This window comes from Larus michahellis, chromosome 7, assembly GCF_964199755.1.
Source record: "Larus michahellis chromosome 7, bLarMic1.1, whole genome shotgun sequence".
Lineage (NCBI taxonomy): Eukaryota > Metazoa > Chordata > Aves > Charadriiformes > Laridae > Larus > Larus michahellis.
In genome coordinates this window covers 57,166,775-57,192,716 of record NC_133902.1, presented here as the reverse complement: position 1 = coordinate 57,192,716, position 25,942 = coordinate 57,166,775, and the positions used below count along the sequence as shown (strand labels likewise).

The 25,942-nt window shown below is 40.4% G+C and overlaps 1 long non-coding RNA gene across 1 annotated transcript in view; it reads left to right on the top strand.

Moving 5' to 3' along the window:
• LOC141746617 (uncharacterized) overlaps nucleotides 1-24,013 on the top strand; it is a 34,319-nt gene extending 10,306 nt beyond the window's left edge. Inside the window, exons 2-5 of the long non-coding RNA XR_012588421.1 lie at nucleotides 13,701-13,801; nucleotides 15,558-15,671; nucleotides 17,317-17,668; nucleotides 23,064-24,013. This is a non-coding gene — a long non-coding RNA (uncharacterized LOC141746617). The remainder of the gene's footprint in view (nucleotides 1-13,700; nucleotides 13,802-15,557; nucleotides 15,672-17,316; nucleotides 17,669-23,063) is intronic.
• The last annotated feature ends 1,929 nt before the right edge of the window (nucleotides 24,014-25,942 follow it).

Here is a 25,942-nt window from a genome sequence, read left to right as displayed (position 1 = left end):
CAGCATTCAGACGTAGCGGTTTTTTCACTAGCGTTTGATGGAGTTGCTTTCCATGGGTAATTTTAAGAAGGGCATCGCAATTCTACCAGGGGTTTGTTTAAAATAAAAAGCTTTTCATTCTAGAGAACTTGCCAAGTGGGGTAAGGGCGGAAAAGTTTTTCTAAAGATAAAGTAACGATATCTTGGAAAAACAACAACAAAAACCAACCCCAAAACCACACAGCAATCTAAAATGGTGTGATGTACTGATGAGCTCCTGGCAATGAAAGGCTTAGATGTTTGCGACCATCTTTCAACTGCACCCCTCAAAATCTAGTGACCTTATTAACGAAAAGGAAAAAATACAATCTGTTTTGTGGCAGATAAACTCATTACACGCGAGGAAAAAGAAGAGAAGAATGAAGAACTTGTATAAAGATAGAGCGCAATAAATTTACTGGCATCGGAATCTGGTCGGCAATAACTTCTGTGTTGTTTTATAAGGTATTTTACTGTGCTCTATCATTCCAGGAAAGAAAGCCTTATAACCGCAGTAACTGCCCTATCGCAGGCTGGTTAAATAGTTTTTGAGATAGAGATCGCCATTTCGAAGACTCATATATCCCCGCACGTTAGGTGTAGCGCTACTTTTGTACTTTGCTCCGTCTCGTCGGGGATAAACGCTCATAGAAACATACATCAAACGGTGTTTCTCCTTCCCTCCGTGCACGCCATTACCGTAGCTCGACTCGAAAGCAAATGAACTCGGAGCTGTTTGCAGTGATTTGCATGATTACCGCAAATAAGGGCGGTGGCAGAGTGTTCAACAGCAGTTTCCTTCACGTTGACAACACTTTACGATCAAATGGCTGGCTTCATCTCTTATAGCTCTTTCCTTCTGGGATAAGAAAATTGAATTTTTAGGGTACGTAGCAAGCAACGCGCGTAGCACGAAATCACGGCGTTATAGGTCTGTGCAAATAAAAGATGGGCTGAAGAGGAGACTCACGGCATTGCTGTTGTTTCCTACCTTGAAAATTCCAATTAGTCAGAATTTTAAAGCAAGCTGCACGTGTAATACCGCACGAATGTTCTCAAAATGTGCTTAATGCTCAGCGTTTGTGGAAAACTATTAAAATATAGTTTTTCTTTTATTTTTTCCTCTCTGCATTTTTCTCTTGCAGGGAATCTCTAATTGGCTAGGCACCTTTGAAGTTCAAGATATGTCATTATCGCTAACTGGCATAAAATGCGACATAAAATCCTGAATTTAAAACCCCAAATGTTCTAAGTTTGCACTCCTCCAAAGTTCTAAAATTAATTAACTTAGGAAAACAGCCAGTATAAGAAAGGTTCATCAGGAATATTTTAATTCAAGAGGCGTTCTTCTATATTAGTTCTATATCAAGCCAGTTCTGAATTCTGCAACAAGTGTCTAGATTCTAGGACTTCGATTCCATCTCAGAGGGATGGGGTTTTGTTTGTTTGTTTTTTCCAGTGGTGTTTTTGCTTTTTTTTTTTTTCCTGAACTCTAATAGAAAGCATATTCTGCAAAGCAGATATCCTATGTATGTGAAAAGTAACTCTGCTTTCTTCCCCCCCTCCATCCTCAGAGTTTCACTTCTTAGCGTGCTGCAGATTGTCGTCTTTAGGTTCGGCACTAAGGAGAACGGGATGCCTCGCATCTCTCCGGCACGCTGTATTTCATACTGGCTGGAAATGGGGAGACATCAGTCCCTGTGTGATGCACTTCGTATTTTCAAGATTCTCATTGTAAGCGCCGAAACATAATTAAAAAATCCCAACCCTTTATGTTCTTGCATACAGCCCTGCTCCAGAGACACTTATCATAGCAAATTCCAGATTGCAGCGCTGAGGTTGCACCGGCTGCTGACACCGCACGGAGCCTGAAATGTGCAGAAGGAGACGGGAAAGCAATAAGTATTCAGGGTGCTATTTCTTAGCAAAAGTGTTATTTCCAATTTGATGTCTGTGTGCTACAGAAAAGAATCACAGCAGAAAATCCCCCAAATAACTCTTCATTGACGCTCCTGGCTCTGAGTGAAGAGTCTTTGGGGACTGCCCGGCTTTTTGGGCAAAAGTCAGTTTTATGGGTCTTTGATCCTTGTATTTGGTGCCAGGCAATCACTCTTATTCCCCTTCTTTGATTTCTCAAGATTTCCTTCTGGATTATGTATAAGAGACTTCCAGGTTCTGTGCAAAGCCCCTCTAGCCCCACCGCTCCCCTGAGTGCTTGTGGCAGGGGGGGGAAAGCAGCATGCACGAAGCTGCGGCAACAAGGCTAGGAGGATTTTCCACTTCCCACATATTTCAGAGAAATGAAGTGGTTTTGTCTATAGGTGGTGCTGCGTGAGCCTGGAAAAAGAGCTGCATTTCCCCATGGCGTTGTGGTCCCTGGGTGGTGTAGGAGCAGACCTCGGTCTCTGTAAGCGTGTCCGTTTTGGGGCCTCCCTCTTTAGGGGCTCTAAAACATAGAACCATAGAATGTGTTGGGTTGGAAGGGACCTCTAAAGGCCATCTAGTCCAACCCCCCTGCAGTCAGCAGGGACATCTTTAACCAGATCAGGTCGCTCAGAGCCTCGTCAAGCCTGGCCTTGCATGGCTCCAGGGCTGGACATGGAGGACATGATGGTAGGAGCAACACTCAGCCCTTTGGTGCTGGGCTTTGGACCTCTTGATGGTATTTTATGGTTAAATGTAAAGTTGTAAAGCAAAAGCAGTGGAGTGGGATGACTGCGAGGGCGATGCCAGCGGCTTCCCGAGGGAGAGGCAAGGCTGCAGCGCAGCAGTGTCTCCCTCTGGTCTGTCCAGGCTCAGGCATTGCTGTCGCCTGTGTGGCTTTGCCCGTTGTTTCAGTGCAGAAGTTCAAATAATTGATCCCCTTTTTCCCTCTTTTTCTCAATGCTTTTTGGGGGGATAGTGACCGAGGAACTGAACCAGTAATGGTTTGTATTATCCAATTCCATATTTCCCATTTTCTAATTTTGAGCTTGGAAATGGGGAAATGCTTTAAAATGCAGACATTTTCTTAAGAAACCTCCTGTAAAGCAGGAAGGGGTGAAACCAGAAGACTGGGTCCGATACAGCAGTCAGATATACAGCAGTTTTATGTCAGAAAACATTATAATAATTGTGGAATATACAATTGCTGTGCTGACAAAATCAAAAAAGTGCTTTTCATCTAAACAAATTCATTTGATTTATTGTGTTTTATACGTCTGTTGTATTGAATATTTCCATCCCCCTTAAACACTCGGTGGCTTTCCGAGAGCGTTGGAGAACTACAAGGCCACGTTTTTGGCATTGCGGATGACCTCATTATTAATCAGAAAACATCTGGGCAGGCAAAGCGGGGTGTGTGTGTGTGTGTGTTCAGAGAGCTGTGGATGGATTAGCAGCCCTTGCGTGCACAGGCCACCAGATTGTGTATCTTGCTTGGAAAAGGTCCTGGCGGGTTCTAGTATCCAGATTTCACAGGCGTTTTCTCTACGAGCTGCGTCATTTGCAGAAGTCTGTTTTAGCCCGTATGGGCGATACCCCAGGAGCCGAATGCGGAGCCAGGGCAGATGCCGGTGCCAGGTACTAGCTGTGGTGGTTGATGACAGAGATAACTCATGTCTGTCGCTTACCTGTGTTTACCAGCCCCGTGGTTGCACTGAGTCCGTTTAGGCATTCTTGGAGCATCTCTCCTAAAGCGCGAGTATTTTTCCTTTGTTGTGAGTTGTTTGGTGTATGCTCAGGTTGACGCGTCCTGCAGAGATTCGTATTAAACTTTCATATTGCATTTTCAGCAGAGACCCCACAATTTACTCAGTGCACATCAGTAGAGAAGATATGTAATAAAAATCAGACAAGTGTACTTATTTTCCAGAATATAGACGCTACCCTACCATTATGCTTTTTACATTTAACAGTATAAACAACAATTTAGTTTGCCCTTAATGTCCTAAATATGCTTAGATCCATCACGGTCAAAATTGAAGGGCAAGGCAAAAGGACAAAGAAAAGATGTTAAATGTTCCATAGAAATAACCCAAAATACACTTCTAATAGCATAAGCACATTGTTAAAAAATGACCAAGTAATAGTAGAGGAAAGGGTGTGTATTTATGGTGTCATACAGCGTGGAAACAAAGCCAAGCTGTCTCTAGTGTTGTTTACCCACCAATGGAAAAAGACTTTTTTTGTGTTACGGGGTTTTCCCCCCTGGTTATACGAGTACGGGAGAAACACCCCGGGCTGGTTGCCTGGAGGAGGGGAAGCCCTGCCAGGGCGTCAGCAGGTATCTCCGCCGCTGGGTGAACTGGTGGAAGGGGGCTGGTGTCCTTTTGGGCTGTTCATGTTCAGTTGCATGTTCAGAAGTAGAAACTCTTAAAAAAAAAAACCCAAAAAAAACCCCAAAAACCAACCAAACAAAAACAACCCCGAAAAAAAAACACAACCCTTTTTTTTGAGTGTGTCTGTAAGTGAAGGTTTGTCTATGCGGTGAAGCTATTGCAGAAGAAGAGAGCGGGTGAGCTTAAAGCACAAAACTTACTCTACGCTGACTTTCTAGATGGACGTTTGTTTTGCCTTCCTGGTGCTTATTGCAGCATTTGGCCAGTGGACCACATCGGTGCCAATAACCAGCGGAGGGAGGTGTTGCTGAATGGTTATTCTGCATCCAGACCCATATCTGAGCATTCCGTGGTAAACAAGCACCAAAGAAAATAATAGATAAGCAGGTTGTATCTAAGCAGCAGGACAGGCTTAAGACCAAAGCTGGCTGTGTCGGCACAATGTGTAGCAGAAAGCTAGGGCAGCAGGTTTTACTGTTCGTCTTCTCCTTGATGCCCCAGAGGAAAGAGGGTTCCTTCAGAGACAGCGTGCGGTGATGCACCACGCCGCAGAACGAATACCACGTGCAACCGCTGATTTCCCAGGTTGGGTTGAGGAAGGATGGGGCTGCTGATTTTGTTTGATTCTGGTAGCCCTCGCATCGCTTTCCGATCAAGAGTTAAAAGAGACGGTGAATGACAAGAGGCAAGTGAAGAGAGTAAGTCAAGAGACCCATGTGCAGGGGGGGGTAGGACGCAGGGCGGTTGTGTCGAGTCTGAAAAGCAGATGTGTAGCTAGAGACGTTCATTGACGGGGTGCGGTAAGTAAGCAAGGTCAGAGCAAGCAGTGGAGTCAAGTACCCTGGCTCTGGCTATAGGACGTACTTCCACCGGTCAATTTGAAGTATAGAATTCTGCCCCACTCAAATAATACTTTTATCACGGACTTTCACGAGGTAGGCAAATAACTAAAATACTTACAGGTCTGGCTAAAAGTCAGTTTTCTCGGTGTAGTTTCTTCGTTTCAAATGATTAAGTAGTGCTTGTACGTTTGGTGTTATTGTGAAACCTGAAGGCCAAGTGCGTTTCCCATCTTTTATGACGTGTAAATAAAAGTTCTTTAGATAGTAAAATATTTGTAATCTTGCCTCAGCTCAGGAGTCTGAGAGGCTGCGTTGAGACTGAACAGCCATTTTGTGTATTTCTGAGGGATCAAAATATGCTACTGATTTAAGCAAAAATGTTTTCTCATACCTTTATATACGGCTTTTTAATATAATGCAGGACTATGAGCATATCTTATAGTTTTTTTTTCGTAAAAGGTTTGAACTTTGTATAGTCAACCTATCAAAAAATGTATAAATTATACAAGAAAAAAAAAAGCCCTGCATCATTTTTTTTCCCTGGGAAGTGGAGCAGTTAATATTCAACATGAAATGTCTAATCTTTAAATACATTATAATCTAACTGCTTAGGATAATTTTTGCTTTAATACCTTAAGAGTCTGCAAAGCCTGAAGGATGGGATTATTAAAATGGAATTTTAATGTCAAAATTATCAGAGAAGAGAACATATTGCTAGTGTTCATAAAAAAAAATGTATTCAATTTCTGTTTGATTTGTTCAAATAAGAGATGAGAATATATTTGATTATAGCTAGTAAGTATTCTGAAAGTTGATCAGATGACTGCAGGTCATTGCAACATAAGTGCTGTCAACTATGGGGATTAGTATCTTTAAGACATTGAAATATGTGGTAACATATAAACATACCTGCTCTAATGGCTCAGTTACAAGCTTCCACGAAGATGCTGCATCGGGAGAGATTCAGGAATAGAAATCATAGGGTTGCCATTACTAAGTGCCCGAGCATTAAAAACCAAACAAACAATCGTAATGTGCCTTGCAGGTGTAAATAAAAATCTCTGACTTGTTTAGAATTTGAGTTTTAAGTCTTCCTCCCGGGCTGTCCAGGGTATGGGGTGAGCGCCCGAGAGCAGAAGCCAGGCTCCGTACGGCTGCGATAACTAGTCAAACTTCAGATTTTCCTGACCGTGTAAAAAGGACTTGTGAAAAGTAATAGACAAAATCAAAGCATCCTGCCACCCTTCCCGCCTGCCCTCCCCAAATTCATAAGCAAACCCGACAGCCAGTGGCTCTCTGTCACCATGGTCCTGCTGACACCCGTTCCTTTCCACTCTTTAAGGTAGTGTCTCGCTACAGAAAAGTTCATCGCTTCCCAGAACACGGGCCTGTAAGGTCCCTGAAGATCGGTGGAGTTTTGTCAGTGTTTTTTATGTAGACTACCTGGGAAAACTTCCACAGATGGCCAGAAAAACCCGGAGGCTGGGTCTCCAATGAACTCCTCCGAGCTACCTTCTAGAGGCTGTTTTTCAGTATCTCTGTCCAGTGCGTGCCAGGAGGGCACGTAACCGTGATGTGACTCGAGGATGAGAGGGAAGGATTCTTGTTATGTAAATGCAGGCAAAAGGACTTCACATTCAATTGCTTTTTAAGTGGTTTGGAAACCTGATTGAGTCTAACGGTTGTGGCGACTTTTTTTTTTCCCCTTCTTCTTGGAAGATCTGGCATTGATTGTCTGGAATTAGTGTAATATTGCACAAGTTAACAAGGTAAAAATGACTGTTAGAAAGCCGCCTGCTGTGTTCACAGGCTTCTCCTGTGATAAACTGTATGGCGTGGATGCAAATTTGGCATGCTTGAAAACGGAAAGCGAGAGTAAGAAATGCACGGTTTGCCTGCAGAGAAGCGGCTGAGGGAAAGTAGAAAAGCGGCCCTGGTCAAAAATGGAAGTCTGTCTCCAAGGGAAAGGTGATGCCACTGTGGTTTTGGTTTTATCCCAACAATACAACTGAAAAAAATACTCTAGGGAGAGAAAAAGATGATTTTACAACTCTTAAATTAAGACATCAAAGTAACTTTTATATTCGCAAATCCTTCTCTATTTGCGATTCACAGTTTTTACTTTCATAAGAACGTTCAGAGGAACTGACCATCTTAGAGTCCGCGTATTACATTTTTGCACAAATCATTTTCTTTTGTCTTTTTTCCTAGTCACAAAAGTTGATTTTTCAGGTCATAAAGCACTGTATTTATTTTTTTTCTAAAGAATTTACTTCATGAATAATACACCTGGCTAACTCGTCCAACCTATTATTTTTTTTAGATCTGTAAGGATTTATTTGTATGAGGAGACAGTCTACCTCACGATGAATAGTTGGAGACTGTAACAGAACAAAAAATACACAAATAACCCAGAGGTTGCAATATGTTTGTATAAAGTATTCAAACAATTTCAAGTAACAACTGAACTTGTAAAAATCAACATCTGTTCATGGATTATTCATGAATGAAAATGGTAAAATTCCTGCAATAAAAATAGTCTTCAATGAATATTTACCCTGGTTGCTGAAAAAAATAGAATTCATGCAACTGAAGTCTCAACTTCAAGACTTTCATGCAGTTCAGATTCATTAACGCTAAAGTTATCCTTTGGTGTATAAATTGCTGAACCAAGCCAACTAATACAAAAAAAATCCAACTAAAAAAAACCCCAAAAACCAACAAATAACAAGATAGCGTGTAACTGTACCAATTTGGGCAGTTGTGTTTCTTCCACAATGGAGTGCACCTGTGGTTGTGTTTGTCAGTTTGTGAAGGAGGATTATCCCTGTAGCAGTACAAACTTTTCTTTCTATTTTGGCAAATACCTAAGGATGAGTGCGTACATAATGATTTACAGCTATTAATAGAAACTGTAATAAGAAATCAATAGTCAGTCAAACCTACAAGTATAGTTTTTACCCAGCTGAGAGAGAGAGGTGGGAAGCTATCCTATGATTTGGCACGCAGACACAAAGAACACGGTAGGTATCATTTTCAGAACAATGCACATTTTTAATTTATGAATCTTCTTTTATAAACTTGTATATACAGTCACTTTTTTTCTTTCTTTCCTCCAGTGCTACATAATTATAACTTGCAAAATGTAAATATTTATGAATTCACAGGATGTTCACTGGAAGAGAAGAATGTTATACTTGCAGATTTTTCTTGTACTTGCAGGATTCACATAATATTATTTGCCATCATGATGTACTGAAAAATGCAAAAAAAATATAATATTCTACATTTGACTTTTCTAAAAAATACCATCTGGTGTTATTTTTTTGAGAGTTGGAGATTAGCTCTGTAATTGCTTATAGTTAGAGATAGACATTACTACATTTATTGACAATTTTATTCTCTACAATAATCTTACATTTAAATAGTGACTTTGTTCCTGAAGGATGCCAAAGTGATTAAACTGATATTCAAACTCTTTGGATCGCATCACCCACAACTGAAATGCAGCCATCTCTGGGGTGAAATACTGCAGCTGTTTAACAGCGCTCGACAGCGCCGTATAACAGCTTTGGAAATGAAGAATACCTTATTCAAATGAAAACGGGGACATTTAGGTAGGCAAAATAATTATCCAAGTTGGTATTTGGCCAGGATGTTAGCGCTCGCACGTCTACATTCAGAAAAAGTTACACTGAATCCTTAATAACCAGAATTACTCAGGTCTGCTGCTCACCTCCAAGAGGGCACGGCCCAAGTGAAGCCCCCGCACCGTGCAGAGCTGGCCGAGACTGTGCTCAGACTGTGGAAAACGTACCGTGAGTCACTTGGGTTCTTCCTGACCACCTGCATATCATGCACCAACTCTTGTGAACCTCTCCTTGCACGCAAGAACTCCACTTCTGTGGTGTCTGTGCGGGTTTGGAGGCCGTAAGTGGATCCAAGTTGTCCGTCAGATAACTTGGATTACCAAAATGGATCTTGGAATGTTTTATCTTTCCTCTGCCTGGATTTCATCACAACTCAGAAGCGGGTGTGACAGCACCTAAACTCTGATTCAGTACATGAAAATAATAGTCAATGCCTTTTCCAGGGACCTCTGTTGGCTCTCATATTTTTCAGGAGACAGTCATAGCTGTCTTTCCTGTAGGCCCCTTTAAGTACTGACAGACAGGGAGGGACTCTTTATCGAGGAGTGTAGTGATAGGACACAGGGTAACAGTTTTAAGCTGAAAGAGGGGAGATTGAGATGAGATCTGAGGAAGAAATCCTTTGCTGTGAGGGCGGTGAGCCCCTGGCCCAGGTTGCCCAGAGAAGCTGTGGCTGCCCCATCCCTGGAGGGGTTCAAGGCCAGGTTGGACGGGGCTTGGAGCAACCTGGGCTGGTGGGAGGTGTCCCTGCCCAGGGCAGGGGGGTGGACTAGATGATCTTTGGGGTCTCTTCCAACTCTAACCATTCTGTGACTGTGACCTACTTCTTCATCACATAACCTTACTATCCTGGGCTGGTTGGCCTTTGTTTTAGTTGATGTATCCAAGCTGGACAAATATTTCAGCAAATATTTTCTTCCACAGTGTGATGCTAAAACTGTTGATGCCATTAGACTTTCATCATACATTTACTGCTGGTGAATTAAACGGACAGGACTTGAAACGTGAACTGCATCTGTCAATCTCAGTGTAACAACACATTTAGCTCGGGTACATCATCAACATTGAAAGAAAACACTTGTCAAAGTTAAAAAGCAAGTAACTCTTTGGTAAGTCATCTGCCTCCACATAAGCTTCTGTGCTCATAGATGCCAAAAGTTCTTCCTCACCCACAGTTGCCAACCACAGTATATTTTTGCACCGCTCTTCTGTTTGTCATCTACAGTGCTTATTGATGTGCAATTACATCCAACCACGTGCACCAGGACTGTGCTCTTTCTCATTACCCAGTTGTCAGAGATGATCAGAATATCACGCCTATGAATTTCTTCAGTTCACGTGCAGCAGACCTTCCATTGAGCTTTCCCTAGTTGGAGACTTCACATGAAGGAGTACTCTGAAAGCATCGGTCCTCGTCAGGTGGACAACTTCTTCTTTAGTGATTTGTAATTTTACCAATACCTTGTCTAACTTCTTGTTTTTAATGTCCTGTTGAACAGACTCCAGACTACCTTAAATAAGCGTTTCTCTAGACTTTACAGAAAGAATCAATACTGTCACTACAAATAAGTACAGACGACATTGAAGGTGGCAGGAAAGTGTCTTCTCAATAGCGGCTTGTGAACATCGAAAACTGCCAGCAAAACCTCTGTTCTTCACTTGGCGAGTTTTGTGTTTTAGATGAGTAGAGAGTGCTATACGGGGAATGACTGGGCAGCAAAGCTGGACGCTTTTGTTATGGGAATTGGTCTCATGGCTTTGACGATTAAGTTGGTTAATCAAACTTTTTGATTAAAGCTTTTTCATCCAGAACTGTTAATTAATCAAAACTGATTTTTCCTGTCGGAAAGAGTTATGAAAAATTTCCCAACTTGCAATAGGTTTGAGACATTAAATTGAGAAAAAAAAAAAAAAAAAAAATCCCATTTTAATTTTTCTAAGTAAAATTTCCATTTTGGAAATGGAAAGCTGTATGGTTTTCATTATTTGGAAAGTCAGAGTAAGTGTTATCCATCTTCTCATCTTTGGAATTGCAGAAAGGATAATTGTCAAAAGCCACTGTTTGATCTTAAGTTATATTTTAGCTAATCAATTTAATTGAGATAAAATACTTGAACCCTTGTGTAGAACTTCAGTTGAAAATGATCCTCAGAACTGCTTGGATGATGACATTTTGCAACTACCATCCTTTTTCTGCCTGGAACACCTCAATTATTTCAAGTCTTTTCCATGCTCATTTGTAGAACGCATCCTATGTGCATGTCACTTAAAATATTCAGGCTTTGATCTTGCTTCTAGTGTTGGTCTGACAAAGCCCTATAGATATGTATTTGTTTCTGTTAATCAAGAATTAGAGAATATCTAGCATTTGGTTATCATGAACGCTAGTGAAGTTTCTCATTTGTCAGCATCTCACTATAAAAAATTATATCTTCTTGAGATAACTCACCTGAAACATGGAAACTGTGATTTTTCTTGAGGTATTTTAGTGAGTCAGTGGCATGGCCAGGACCGTCTCTCCTTCAGCAATTCCTCCTTCAGCATTGTACATCTAGCTGATCTGCTGGAATAGTTAGTTCATCTTATTTAAAGAAAGCTTTTTTTGTTTTGTTTGGTTTTTTTTTCCCCTTCTCAACTTGTAGCCTCAGCCTGTTTTCCTGCCTCGTTTCTTTTTGTTCAGGTTCATAATGTTCAAAGCTGTTTCAGGTCCTTGTAGTAGTGTTTGTATGTTTGTTTCTGGAGCGTAAAGTCAGAGGCTTTGGTGGGGGGGGGGAAGTTTCAGGCTTTTTATTTGTAGAAAAGCAAAGAACGGAAGGAAAACAGATTATTTTTTTTTTTAAAGAAAATTCATACAAAATGTGAATCTACTGGATGAACTTGTGATAATGGGACACCAAGATTTTTTTATCTATTTGGTGCATCAATAACACAGTTAGCTCTTGGATTCTTCAGGAAACAGAACGCATTCATAAACACAAAGACCTCAAACCTCTAAACAGAACAATTTGAGAGCCGTAATTCGTAATTCCTCTGTGTCAAAACATGAAGATCTTCTGTTTGATAATGTGGATCCGTTCGCTTTGCTGCAGAGAGACAGTTGTTGCATGAATTTAGGATTTTTGAGATTAAACACTTCAAAGGATATAAGGACCGAACTTGCTCTTACTCTCATTTCAGTGATTTTTTTAGGGGAAAATACTTGAAATGTTTCATTTTGATGTCAGCTGGTGTCACAAGTTGGCATCAAAATGAAAGGTTTCAGCTTCCTCCTAGCCCCACTTCATGCTAGAGGAAGATTGACTGGTAAAAACATAGTCTTCAATACTTTTGTTAATTTAACTTATTTACTAACAAACATAGTAAAACATAAAAGTATAAAAAGACACCAGGAAGTTATATGGGGAGAAAAAAGTCACCAGTATCTGACACTGAGCCAGTTGTTATTGCTGCGGTGGGAATTCTTCTTGGGGAGGGTTTGAGGGTTCATGTCCCAAATCTCTGCTTGGTGCTGCTGGGGCCAGACACTGAAAAGCAACCGTGGGGTAAAAGCATGATATCAGCATCCATATTTGCTGCAAAATGAAGTGGTTTTGTGCAGAGTGTGTTCACTTTCAGGAAAAAAAAAAATTGAGGGTTTTTTTAATTTCTATTTTTTCTTTTTGTTTAGAAAGTTTCCGTTGACTTTTCTGGTAGTAGAAATTACGTTGAGTAACTTCTGTTTCTTGTTGCTATTACCTGTCTGGCTGCTTCTCTGGGCAGAAGGGACCTTGTAGGAGGAAGAAGTTTCACCGCTGGCTTCTGGAGACTCTGTGTCCTTGTTTGGCTTGTGTACAGTATCTGCAATAGCAACGCTCCAGCCTGTCTAGCCCATATAGTGTTTAGCAACTACAATAATAAAATAATAAAAAAATTAGTAGAACTAAACCAAGCCAGCTTATATGTAACTTCATTTTTCCCCTTTTCTGCCTTCATCTGCTTTTCTACCTCTATAATTACCAGTTACAGACATTTGTAAAAGGAGCATTTAATCCCGCAACTAGAGCATAGATACATCTGTAGACTTTTTTTTGTTTGTTTTCTGACAAATAAAAAGATATTTTTATAATGTTCTCTTCATTACTACTTAAAAAGAATATTTTGGAGTTATAAAAGTAAACAATAATTTCAGGGCAAATGAAAAATGTCATTCCACTCAAAATGAATGTTCTCATTTATCATGGGAGAGTTTTTTGGAAAGCTTTTTCCACATACATTTGAATAATATTTTGAGTGAGTTGTCATTCTAAATTGGAAAAAAAAAAAAAAAATCTTTCCTTTTGATGCAGAAATGGTTTGCACTTCTTCATGTTAAAAAGACTTCAGAAAAACCTGGGGAAATGATTTTTAAACAAAATCTGTTACATTTTGCAGTTGACATAGGTACGTCAAATTGGATGTTTTGTGGAAAACTATGAACAGAAGGTGTGTCTCATTTTAAATTTAGGACCGTATTATGCCATTTCTTTTTAGCAGTTATTAGCATTTTGACCGTAGGTTGTTAAAAAAAATTGACCTAACTGTTGATAAGCCTGATCCTGGTGCGTTAAAAGGGCAAAATTCCTTCTAAAGGAGTATTTCATGGCTCTGTTTGCTGTATGCTGCTAATCAGTAATAAACATTTGTATTTACGTGAACACAAGTGATGTAATTTTAAATATAGATGTGGGACACATCTACTGGTCGTTCTCCAGTCCCTTTTGGGAGTAGAACTGCATTTTAGGGATACGCCATTGTCAAGCTACAGATGTGGCTGTCCGGATCTTCATGACACCAGTAGAAGATCACGATGCCTATTAGGAGACAAATTATGACTTCCTGTGCTTATTTTCCAGGTTACAATTAATTTGGAATTCAACTTGAATGAATGGTGAAGAAAGGGCCATGTCGATATCAAACCGTGGACAAGATTCTTCCCAATGGGCGAGACGCTATAGTAAGATTTGAAGCATATTTTTGTTGTTTTAAATTTATGAGTTTGCGTTCGTATTATTCTGTCATCAAAACATTCTGTCAGCAAAACATTTTAGTATGAAAATTGGGAGCTAGTCTAATGATCCGCGATATTCTAACTTATCTATGTTACCAAAAGAAAACCTGGAAAATGCTCTGCCTTGACAGAGGACCAGAAAGGAACTTTCCTTTTGTATTTTCTCAATGTAATTATGTGCAAAAAAAAAAAAAAATACACAGCGTTTAGCCTAGACTTTATTCTGCTCAAATGTATTGAAAATCTATAATAAATCTATGATAAAGAAGGGAGAATGAATCACCTCCAGGGGGAAAAAACCTCATGAACACTTAAAACAAATTGAATACTTTAATATACGTAAAAAAATTGAGTTAGTGTCATAATTTTACTAAACCATAGTGGTTTTGCTTTTAAAGGACAAAACAACAGTAATAACAAAAAATAGAATGAAGATTCATAGGAAAAAGAAGCTCTACAGGTGCCTCCTGAAATTAAGCTTTTTTTTAAAAGAAACATTACAAGTATTATTTGTATCCTTATGAATGCATCTATTAAAATGTCTTCTCAGAAATTAATTTCTAAAAAATGTCCTAAAAGATAAAGGTAAACCTCAAGGTGACAAGTAGAAGTTTTAGGAGTTGTTAAAATTGACAAGTTATTGGGTCAAGAAAACATTTGTGCAATCAGTTTTTAGAGATGTAGAAGGAGGAGAGTGGAGATGTTTTAGGAAACATTTTCAGAGGCTCAGTAAATTTCCCATAAGACCAATGGATACTTAATTTTTTAAAAAACTGTTTTTCATTGGCAAGTTTGAAGTGAATTAGATGATCTTAGGCTAGGAAAAATGAGCAAATGATGGAATTAGTTAGGGATAGGTAAATTACCATTTGTGTGAAAAAAAACCTGTTGAATGTAATCAACTTCAATTCGCCTAAACCACCCTTGCTGCTCTGTTCCTGCTCCTCTTGAGGAGAAAGTACGAGCTTATGTTCTGTAGTGCCAAAATGTGAATTCGTTTGTTTAAATAGATACAGGTCTGCGCGGGGTTAGAGTGAGACCAGCAATTGGTTTTTAAAGGTGCTCAAACATCGCTGTACGCGTGTAAAAATCTAGAGTATTAAGAAATGTTGTATTTAGATGACTGAGGAATCGCTTATGCCTTAAGTAAACGCTCCTGACAATACAAGCCAGAGCACAGATGAGCTTTATTTCTGCCAGGCTGCTCTACAGTGCTGCTTGCGAGCGACCTGCTTTAAGAAGGCATCACATCGTCGAAATTTGTTGAAGATGCTTACAGCTTACGATCTACCCTTCAAAGCTCCCGTAGCAACATAGCACCTTTGATATTGATGGAGGATTTGCATTATTTCAGTGAACGGGGCTCTAAATGAAGAGCTGGTCTCCATCTGAACCAGGAAAAGCAGCATTTCCTTGGGTGCTCTTTGGGGATCCAGATGTATTAAGGGATTAGCTTTTAAGGTTTCACTACTATCTCTGGGTGGGTTGCTGCCAGAAGGGTTCTCCCCATCTGAATCAGTTCCTAAAACCAAGAATCATGGTTTTTATTATCATTTTATTTGCACCGTTGGTTTTCAATAAGACAGGTAAATAAATCCAGCCCACCTGAAGGCATATGCTTACTGCAGGGGGCTTGGACTAGATGACCTTCAAAGGTCCCTTCCGACCCAACACATTCTATGATTCTATCATATTGTTGCAGGATCTAACTCAACAGAGGTGGATGGAGGACGTGCCTGAGGACAAGGTCTGCTCCTTCCGGAGGTGCTATGATCTTAAGTTTAAATCAGCCATGAAATAGCATTCAAAAGCTGAGGTGAGTACAGGGGAGAGGCATAAAATGCAATCCCAGCACACCTACAACCAAGATTTATTCTTCTGCAGGTTGGGTAATATCTCACCTGCATTGATTTTATTTCTTGATGCATTCATAGAGGTATGTTTGAGCTAAAAGACCGTGTTGGCACTAAAAAAAAACAAAATAGATTTAAACAGAGCAAGAACAAAGAATGGGTTAAGTAAAAAGATTTCAACCATTCAAAAGCTGAGGTTCCAGAATAATCTTACAAGAGCAAAAACATGACTTTAAGGTAAACTGGGATCAGTTCAGGAAAGCAATTATAAACTGGATGTGGTAGTGTGATGGATTTGACGAACCAGCAGATCCCTTTTGGTCTTGTCTTCTGCAGGTTGGGTGATAGCTCGCCTGCATTGATTCTAGATCTGCATCTAGAACAAAAGAAGTTCTAGATGAAGTAAGTGTAATAACTATCTGATATGCTTTTGGAGAGCGGTGTTTACATTAGCGTAAGCAGAAATGTTTTGTGAAACAATTGCACTTAGAAAGTTCATGCTAATATAAGTAGTGTTGGGGGTTCTTCCATGATCGGTTTCAATTCCGTGATGCCTCATACAGGCATCTCTGTTACTTCAGGATCTGCAGTGATTGATGGGGACCTGCCTTTAAGCTCAAAATTATCCAGATACAGCGTGTTTTGTTGCCTCAGGGTTACTAGTTACGGTACTTCTCAGATCAGTGAAGGCGCTAGAAATGCTTAAGGGCTTTGCTATACTGGTGTTAGCTGCTGAACCGAAACCCAAATTTGAACTCTGCAGTGTTTTGCTAACACATTGTACCCCTACAAATCTGGACAGGGAGACTGTTGTCAGCTGAAATAAATAAATGCGTGGCAGAAAAGCAAGACGCTGATGTAGTTACAAAGTACGCCTCTAGTTTACATCTCCCCGCGTAACCTGCATGTCCCTGCTGGGTGGCGATACTGCTGCCAGTTCAGAAACGCGGGTGACTGTTTCCTTCCCTGCAGGTGCACAGCAGGTGGGTAATCCAGGAGTACCTGTGGGTAGCTCCACATGGCTCATATCTTGCTACCTTGCTGTACCTTCACCTTTCCTACTAAGTCTTTTTAGGCTTTAAAGACTTGTTGGCACTCTGGTGGTTAGAAATATACCCATAGCTAGATTTGAAAACACAGTATTGGGTGTTTCAGAATCTGGTTTTGAGTAGCTTTTCCGTCATGCTCTGCCTTTCTGTGTACGCAAGGAATTTGGATCTGATCGCTCAGATATTTTAGTAAATATCTAAGTCCCAGAATAAGCATAGGCAGAGGATGGAAGTCATTATACATTCTATAGGGGGAAAAATGTCTCTAGGTGGGCTCATTTGCACAAACTGGGTAGCTGTGTCTTGTTGTTTTAATTGGAAGTTGACGACATCTACATGTGTGGGCTCCATTTTGAGACACGGATATGGTTGTTTCTGTTTGAAACAGCTCTGAACCTGAAGAATAAGTATTTGGAAACGGGGGTAGGACAAATTCTGGTTTAGGCTTTGTTCGCGCTAATTTGTGAACCACAGTAGAGTTAGCGCCTCAGGGTCATGTTTAGGAGGCAATATGTAACTTACTTTTCAATTAAAATGTCTATTTTATATCTTCTACCAGAAAATTTTGGTTTATCCCTCCAAATTATTTTCCACCACAAAAAACACGAGTGGCAGGTCTCCAGCTGCCTCCTTGGAAGCCTCTGTCTAGAGAAAGTGGAACCGAAGGACCCTGCTGGAGGGGGACACCAGCTCCAGGGGGGAGGAAGGTGCCTGGTGGCCCCAGCTCTGCCCTCCAGATCCGACGTTCCTTAGGAGCTCACCTGCAGCCCAGCCAGAGAAGCTGCGTGTCTGCTCTCACTCGCTGTGGATCTCCGTTGTGAAATGCTGGAAGACTTGACGATTTGGTATCCTGCTCGAAGGACTGAGCAGAGTCTTCCAAGCCAGCCAAAAATATCTGAAGTTCATTTATTGTAAGTATTCTCTCAAGTTGCTTGATGTAAATACAGTCGCACTTTGAAGAGGGTGACACAAAACCAGGCATAGGTTCTAATCACTTAATTATTTTAGTAAGCAAGCTATTAGGACAACTCGGAGTATGTTTACTGTGTAGAAAATGTGTATAGTGTCTCTGCATCCAAATAGCTTTTCCCTATGTGCTGGTCCCGTTGGGTCAGTGAAGTCGAACCTGTGGCAGGGCTGAGCACCGCTGAGCTTGGCGCTCTTCTGCGTGCCGCAGGAGACTTTACGGGGAAAATGAATGATATTAAATGTTTGGGGGTTTTACGACTTCCTTTGCGTTTGACCACTGCCTAACACAAAGGCTCCTTACTGTAGTCTTAAAAGAACAACTCTGGAATGCAATAAATTAATACAAGAAAAGGAGAAGGTTGCGTATAATCAGGTTTTCCGGGGTACCCTCTCGCTGTCAGTCATTAACTACGCTGCTCCCCTGTATTTTGTCACACTTGAATAGGATGTTGTGGGAATTATTTAAAGTGTGGCGGAGTTAGGAGACTTCAGAAGCACTTCTGTAGCAGTTATAGGTAAAGACACGTAAACCCACCAAGGTGCACAGTTCTGTGCTGCAGGAGCTGTTTGTGCCCGTGCTTGTGTAGCATCCTCCCTTCAATGGGACTTGAGATTGGTTTCTCACCCTGCATCAAGATCAGCTAAAACACATATCTGTTTAGCTCATTATTTCTGTCGTTGTATAGAGTTGGCTTTATTCTCACGGTGTTGGCTTTGAAAACAAAAATCCAGCCCAGTATCACCGAGTTCCCGTGTGTGGCTTAAGGAATTACATATTCTGCCATTTGAGAGTGTAAAATTATAGTGGTGTAAAATCACCTCACAGTTCTTTACCATGAGTTGCATTTTATTACCAATTTCAGATATAGCCATGAGGTAACAGCTAAAAAGGTCACAGTGCAAATACATGTGCAGAATTTAAACGAGAACTTATTCTTTCTCCAATAAACACACACCGGATGCAAAGGAGGAATTGGAACGTTTTCAGAAGGCAGCTCGGGCCAATCCAGCTCTCATCGGGGACCATTTCAAAGATTAGTTTCTGATGTCCATAGAAACATATTGTGCGAGCCTGTTTTTAGATAATACGCTGTTTCAGTGCCTTGCCATCTCCTCTGAAAGCGTTCCGGCTGCACAGGTCTGATTGCTGGATTTTGCGGCGTCCTGTGAGAGCTGCAAAAACCTCGGCAGTCCGAGCGGACCGGCTGCCGCTGTAAAGTGAGCCTGTAAAGCTTTATTTCCTTCTGGGAAAGAAAGCGTATCTGAATATTGCCCAGATTTCAAATGACCTGCCCCAGTACTAAACAAAGATTCAAAGGAAGAGGAAAGGGGAAACGTTTCCAGAAGTGAAACCTCAGGTGATCTGGTTTCTATTCTCAGCTCCGACACTCGCTTTTTTTTTTTTTTTGTCAGCCTTGATAAGTCATTTAGCTGGGCCTTTTTCCTCGTCTTTATAATAGGGATAACAGGAGTATTGTAAAGCCAAAATCAATATTGCCAGTAAAACGCCGAGGGTCGCACTTGCACGGAAGGCCCACACAAGTGTGTATGTGCTGTTTAAGACCCCTGCAGTTAAACCCTCCGTAGGGACCGGGTGTCCTGAGCCCGGATACAGAGGATAGGGGCAGGGAGCAATCATCAGCATGTGAGATTCGCTTTAAAAAAAGCGCGTAGAGCCCTTGTGGGGTGAGTCACACTGAGCAGTCATGGGGGAGAAGGTCTTCCCACCCTGACAGGACTCACAATCTTCCTGGCCAGTGAGTGGGACACAGCAGGGGCCGTTCCCAAAAGGACGTTAGCACATTCTGGTCTTCTCAATAAATATTAACAAGAATTAGCTGGAAAAGAGGTGAGAAAAATCGCACTTTCTTCCCCCTCCCGTTCTTGGGTTCAGTAGCTTGGGAATGTTTGGCTGAGCCTGCCGGTGTTGTGGAGATGAGGAAGGCAAACCCTCAGAGCTGCGCGTCCAGCTTTTGCGGCAACTGGAATGCTCTGGTGGCAGCGTGCAGGCTGTGGGACTTCATCTGACCTCAGCGGCCAGCTCGAGGTCCCTGAGGGGATGTTATTAAGACTGGAACTTTAGAAGAGAAGACAAGAATGGTTCCAGTTGAAGGGGACCTACGAGGATCATCTAGTGCAACTGCCTGACACGTTCAGGGCTGACCAAAAGTTAACGCATATTCCGAAGGGCATTGTCCAAATGCCTCTTAAACACTGACAGGCATGGGGCATCTTTAAGATCTTTCTCAAACTTTCTTCAAGTTTGACTTAGACGTTTGTTTCCAAAAGCACAAACCTGTGGCTGTGAGAATGTCTGTTTTATAATCTGTCCGTTTGAGTTTCTCAAAGCTGAGTGACTGCGTTATTGGGACGACGTGTCATTCCTGATTACATTTGCATGTTGGTTTAAACATAACACTACATGCCAGAGCTTCCTAACTGGATGTGATGCAGCATCAAAGTGATGTTTCATGCTCTGGGAACTTTAAAAAGTCATTGAAGGGAGAAAACTGAGATGCCTATGGGAGGAATGACACAAATTTGGGTTTGATTCTACACTTATCTAGGTAAATAGCAAAACATATGTTGACTGAGTTTGAAGCAAGATGGGCCTGTAATGACTCTGACAAGGTAGGTCGCGTCTTATGATGCGTCAGTCCTAAACTTCTGAGAAATGGGATGTCCTTCTGTTGTTTTTTAGACTTGACTTGTTTCTTGTAAATGCATAGTAGAATAATAACTGCTGGTGTTTTATTTATAAAAATGCTGGTGGAGGTATTTATTATAAATGAAATTAATTTTGAATTAGCCTCCTTTTCCGTTCATGAATGATTTTTTGCAAACAATGCTCTGTTCTTATTATTCACTGTATAACGTGTCAGGAGACAGCTTATGTCTCCTCTATCTCCCCTTGCCACCGTTTCTTCAAATCCTTCCAAGTTAGGGACAGAATATTTGGGAGCAATTGCACTAGTACTCTTGAAGCCACCCAATCTGCATTTCTGAAAGCCCGATATAGGACTGGAAGAGTCTGTGGATATTATGGACTCATGCAGGCTACATGGGGGTAAAACAGCTTGGGTGGAGGTCTGCTACTGCATATAGGCGGAGTGGGTTATTTCCCAAAACATCTCGGCTTGCTGTGCCAAATAATGGGCACTCCGCACCTCCGTTCTCAATCTCTAATTTGTAAGAAAACCATCAGATTTTGTATGACCTTTGTGAAAGCAAAGCTTATAAAGCTACCCAATATTACACCTTCACAGAAAACCCTGGCAGATTCCATTTTGACTGTAACAGAGTCGAGTTGTGTGCAGTAGATAAGACTTGGGGACATGGGATTTTGTAAGCCACCACGATCTGATAGCGGGCAAAGAATCTTTAACTAAAATTTGCCAAATGCCTAGTGCCAGTCCTATACAAGGTCCTATGCAAACCGTGATGCAAAGTAGAAGATGACTTCCCGCTCCACAGGCTGGTGGATCTGGCCAGGCAGTGTAGGCAACAGGCCAGCTGTGGAGAAAGAGAAGAAGGTACAGAGAGGGCAGGACTCAGGAGACAGTCACTTTCACTGACTGTGGGTTATTTCATTCATGACTTTGCTTTTCCACATTATTTCTTTTTTTCCAACATGTGATTATTTTTTATTTAGTTAGTGGATGGTCTTCCCAGGATTCAATTTATCTGTTTGACTTTATGAAAATTCAGTTTCTTTTCTCTAATCTGGGAAAAGTAGCACTCTACTGTTTGAATTCATGCTTGGATTCAAATACAAACTAGTCTCCTGTTCTTGAAATATCCAGAAGTCACTCCCTGTTACGTATCCTAAAGTTTTTTATAAGATCAAATGTTCTCATACTCTCGGTTATTTATAATGCGTATGATGGAAGAGTAAAGACTAGGACTAATTGCTTACCATATTTCATGACGGGAAGAAAGTAAGTTTCATTTAAGTTTCACAGAACACAAAAAATTACCTTGCAATTAAGTGAAACACAACTGGCAACTTTTTGTTCTTTGATAGACAAACCTGACTAAATTATCTTAAACTAAATGTACACAACCCCCCCCCAAAAACCTTACTTGCTTGGTTTTGGATGGCCTGTGGTCTACGATTTTATGTGCAAAGTTGGAATCCAGAGGGAATCTCAAGCCTTCGTATACAAACTTTATAATGGAAATGCTGTCAAATTCTTAAGTACAGCAGGCAAATGGTGCGGCTATAACATGTTAAAAAAAATATGAAAATACTCTGAACCCAGGGTGAAGGCTAGCTGTCTTGACACTGAACATAGAAAGGTAAATGATTGGAACTTTAATTACTTTGATCCGTCATGCCTTGTAGCTATATGTCAGCTAAGCCAACAAAACTGACACAGAACAAAGGCCATGACTGTTTCAACATCCTAACTCGTTTCTTATGGTTGATTAATAAGTCTATTGAATGAAACATGTGATGAGAATTGAGAAAAACATCAAGTGTGTGTTTATACACACACACACACATCCCGTTTGTGTGATTTTTCTTCCGCGGATATATAGGTTCAGAGAAGCAAGCAGTGGCATACCCAGTGCACAGCTCCTACCGTAAGCGTTGTGCCTGGGAAGGAAGGTCTATAAGCAACGTAGAGGCACACTGGTGGGATGTTGCCCTTTGCTAGGTTATGTCTATGTTTACACGAACCCGCAGGCAGTAACTTCTGGAATAGCTCTGATTCCTTGGTCTCTAATTAGTTATGGGTTAGCCTAAATTTCTGCTAGACTGAATGTCCTCGACCACCCAGTAGTTTCTTTGATAACAAGGGAAGGTCCCCAAAGATATAGTAAAGCCCGTACTGTAATATGTAGTACACTTTTTCACAAGGATCTTGCTTCCTCGTCTACTGCCTTTCCTTTCTAAACACCATGCTTTCTCTGAGTGCATACAATTTCAGTTGTCTAGCACAGAAATCCCCAGGGACAGCTCATGTTTACGACTCATACTCAAGTGATCCCTTTTATTCTTGAAGGATACTGTGGATTTGCCAGAATGAGGCAACTACGAACTTCTGACCTAAACTTGGATATAAAGCTCCCACTTAAATTTCCTCTTCGCACAAACTCTTCAGTTCAGTTCTGATTTCGGAGGTACTTCTATGGCTATACTAGTATGCTTGATATTAACGAACGCGGTTTCCAAAAGTATGATCTAATTGACGCAGTTGTGATGAGACAGAATTTGGCCCACGCAGCAAAACATAAAGCCATTCGCATAAACTGATGGTAACTGGTAGATCATGGTTGTGTGTCAGATGCAAAATCAAAATATTTCCATTAACATAATGTGTTTTACAACAGTTGCACCAGGAACCACACCAATAGTGAGAAAACGCGTGTGCTTGGAGCTCCGTGACCATGACCACGTACCACAGTGTACCACGTACCAGCGTACCGCAACTCATTAGATCCCATGACGTCCTGATGAAACGTGCCAAATGGGGATCTACCACGTCAGGGTGGGCACCGAGACTCAATCTTTCCACCTGCGTAATCCGTCCTGCCAGCAATCTCAGACTTTCAATCCTTTACATACATCCTTAGCAGCAAGTAACTACCCAGTTCTCACATTTAAGTGTACGTTGAATTACAGAATCAGCATTCAATATAGATGCTGGGTTTTTTTTCTGTCTGTAATGTCGCTTGTATTTGGAGCTAATTTTTAAAGGAAGTCCTTCAAGATGCAGTTGAAATAGTCCACCCTGGATTTCCCACAACTCATTTGATGCTATTTTCCAGTCAGCACATCTAGTTCAAGACCCCTCTCTTCCATCATTTGAAGCTCTGGAACATTAAACACTGTCTTGTGTTGTAGTTTGAATATGAGATTACTTAAATAGCGGTGAATATCTCTGCAACATATCTGCTCTACAAAGGGAGCACACTTTTGGATGCTGCCTGAAATGCTAATGTTTTAGTGAAAATTATATAGAGCCGTTCATTAACTAGCTATTTTTCCCTTTATGTAATATTTTACAAGATTTGATTCTAAACTCTAGTTCGTCAACTAAACCAGTGATTTTATTTGAAGAGAAGCACTAAAGAGCTGGCTTTCAAAACATTTAACTCTGATTTTGCATTTTAAAAGTATGCTAATATTATGAAGGATCAAATTGCTGGAATATTTTTATGAAATCAGATATTTTTTTCTTAAAGTTTACAGAATAAAGTAAAATTGGGTATAAATAGAAGGCAGTCAATTAATTCTTTTGAGCTAATTTATAGATTTAAGTAAATTCCGTGTCCCACGAAAGTTAACAGGAGTCCTTTGGCTTTGATTTAAATGCTGTCCAGATATAATCTCCTGAATTTTACTATATGCCGTAGTGCAAAACTTGTGTTATGGGGCTACAGAATGACTTTCAAAATTTTTTTCTTACAACGGTATTATTATTACAATGGCACTTTTTGAGTATAGTATTATGAAATGGTGTGTATGTGCATGTCTTTCAAACCAGTTTGATATTTGAATGCATTATTACTGGTGTGGCAGCCTATTATTACTTAGGCAAACGGGTAGTTAATTTGGTTTAAAATATAGGAAGTAAAACACCCACATATGAGTCCTTTACGTAGGCTCCCTGCCCAGTGAGTAATAGTGTAGCAACCTGATAGAAGGTAGGTATTTTGCATTTAAATAGCCTCTAGTAAGGAGGTATGTAATAAGAAGGCTTTTGTTAAGCACAAGCGTAGTTGGAATTTGTCTATATTAAAAGTGAGCTTTGTGACCTACCCTTATTTTCATTTTCTGCCATTGTAGAAAGTTAATCCAGATCGTATATTGCTAGTATCTTTGCTAACACGTTACTAATACCATGCATTGCTAATAACTGATACGGGCTGGGCATTTTCATCCTGAAAAAAAATAAGTGTGTAAATAGGAATGATATATCCAAATGGTTCAACGTGGATGTTTGTAGGATGAAGCAAAAAAGGCCTGAGAATGACACGCTGCAGGAAAGATCAAGGAAATGGGAGAGATATTCCCGTTTGTGGCACTGGCCTGCTGTCTGTCCTTGAGCAGGTCTGTATCTTGGTATCATCACACGGTGCAACACTTGGCTTCCTTGGAGAAGTGTTTTAAGATTGACAAAAGAAAACCCACTATATAATACAGTATCAAATGTAATTATTATTGAGTTACCAGTTACCATTATTGAGTTATTAACTTGGCGAAAATGTGTCTAGAACAAAAAGGGCAGCGAGATAAAGGCAAATACTGATAACATTTCTGTTCGTCCCTCTGCGTAGACATCAGATGGTAAAGGAAACGAATCCTTCATGTGTTGTCTGAGCCCGGCAGGGAAATAGAAATGCTTTCCAAAAAGAGAAAATAAATAAAAATGCAAGCAAAAAAGGAACTAATCCTTCATATTTATCTAAGAACTCCTGAACCCCATTTAGATAGGTATATTCTTTCCTGGGGCAAATGACTTAATTTAAATTAACGTTATATGATCTATAAAAATATTTTTCCAGGTCTCTTGGCTTTTCCAAATGAAAATTGAACTTTCTGAGGCCTTTCTCCATAACATAATAAACCTAATTTTAGTTTCATGAATGTCTAGTGAAGAATGTTTTATCCACCTGTAAGAAAGTTTGTTATTCAGACCTTGAAGGAAACACTGCAAAATATTGTATATGGCATGAGTATGCCCCGGTAAAATATAAATATTGCTAAGAACTATTTAGTGACTTTGAAGACAGGAAGGCTAGGAAATGTAAAGAGCAGAAAGCACTTGAAAAAAATGTCTGCTGTAAATCCTTAGGGCTGTAAAATATACCTGTATAAATAACAAAAAGCCGTACAACTGTGATATTCTTTCATTTTTCATGACACAATAATGAGAATGTGAGTCTTGGTATCTTCAGATTGAGAGCACCTATACCTGTTTCTTTTGAAAATGATATATAGCTGTCTTGAAAGACAGAAGTGGTTTCCTAAACGGTTCTATAAGTTATGCTACAGATTTTTATTTTATTTATTTTTTATTCTAAAGTCTTCTTTGTGTCTCCAGTCTATGCTACACCCCAACTTTGCAGTAGTAAGCGAGGAGTGATTCACATATGTTGAGTGTTTTTATTAAGAATTTGTTTTGATTATGGCTGGAACTGATTCCTCAAGCCAACTGTCTGTATAAAGCAAAAGCATTAACTGTAGGGATAGAATTGATTAGTGA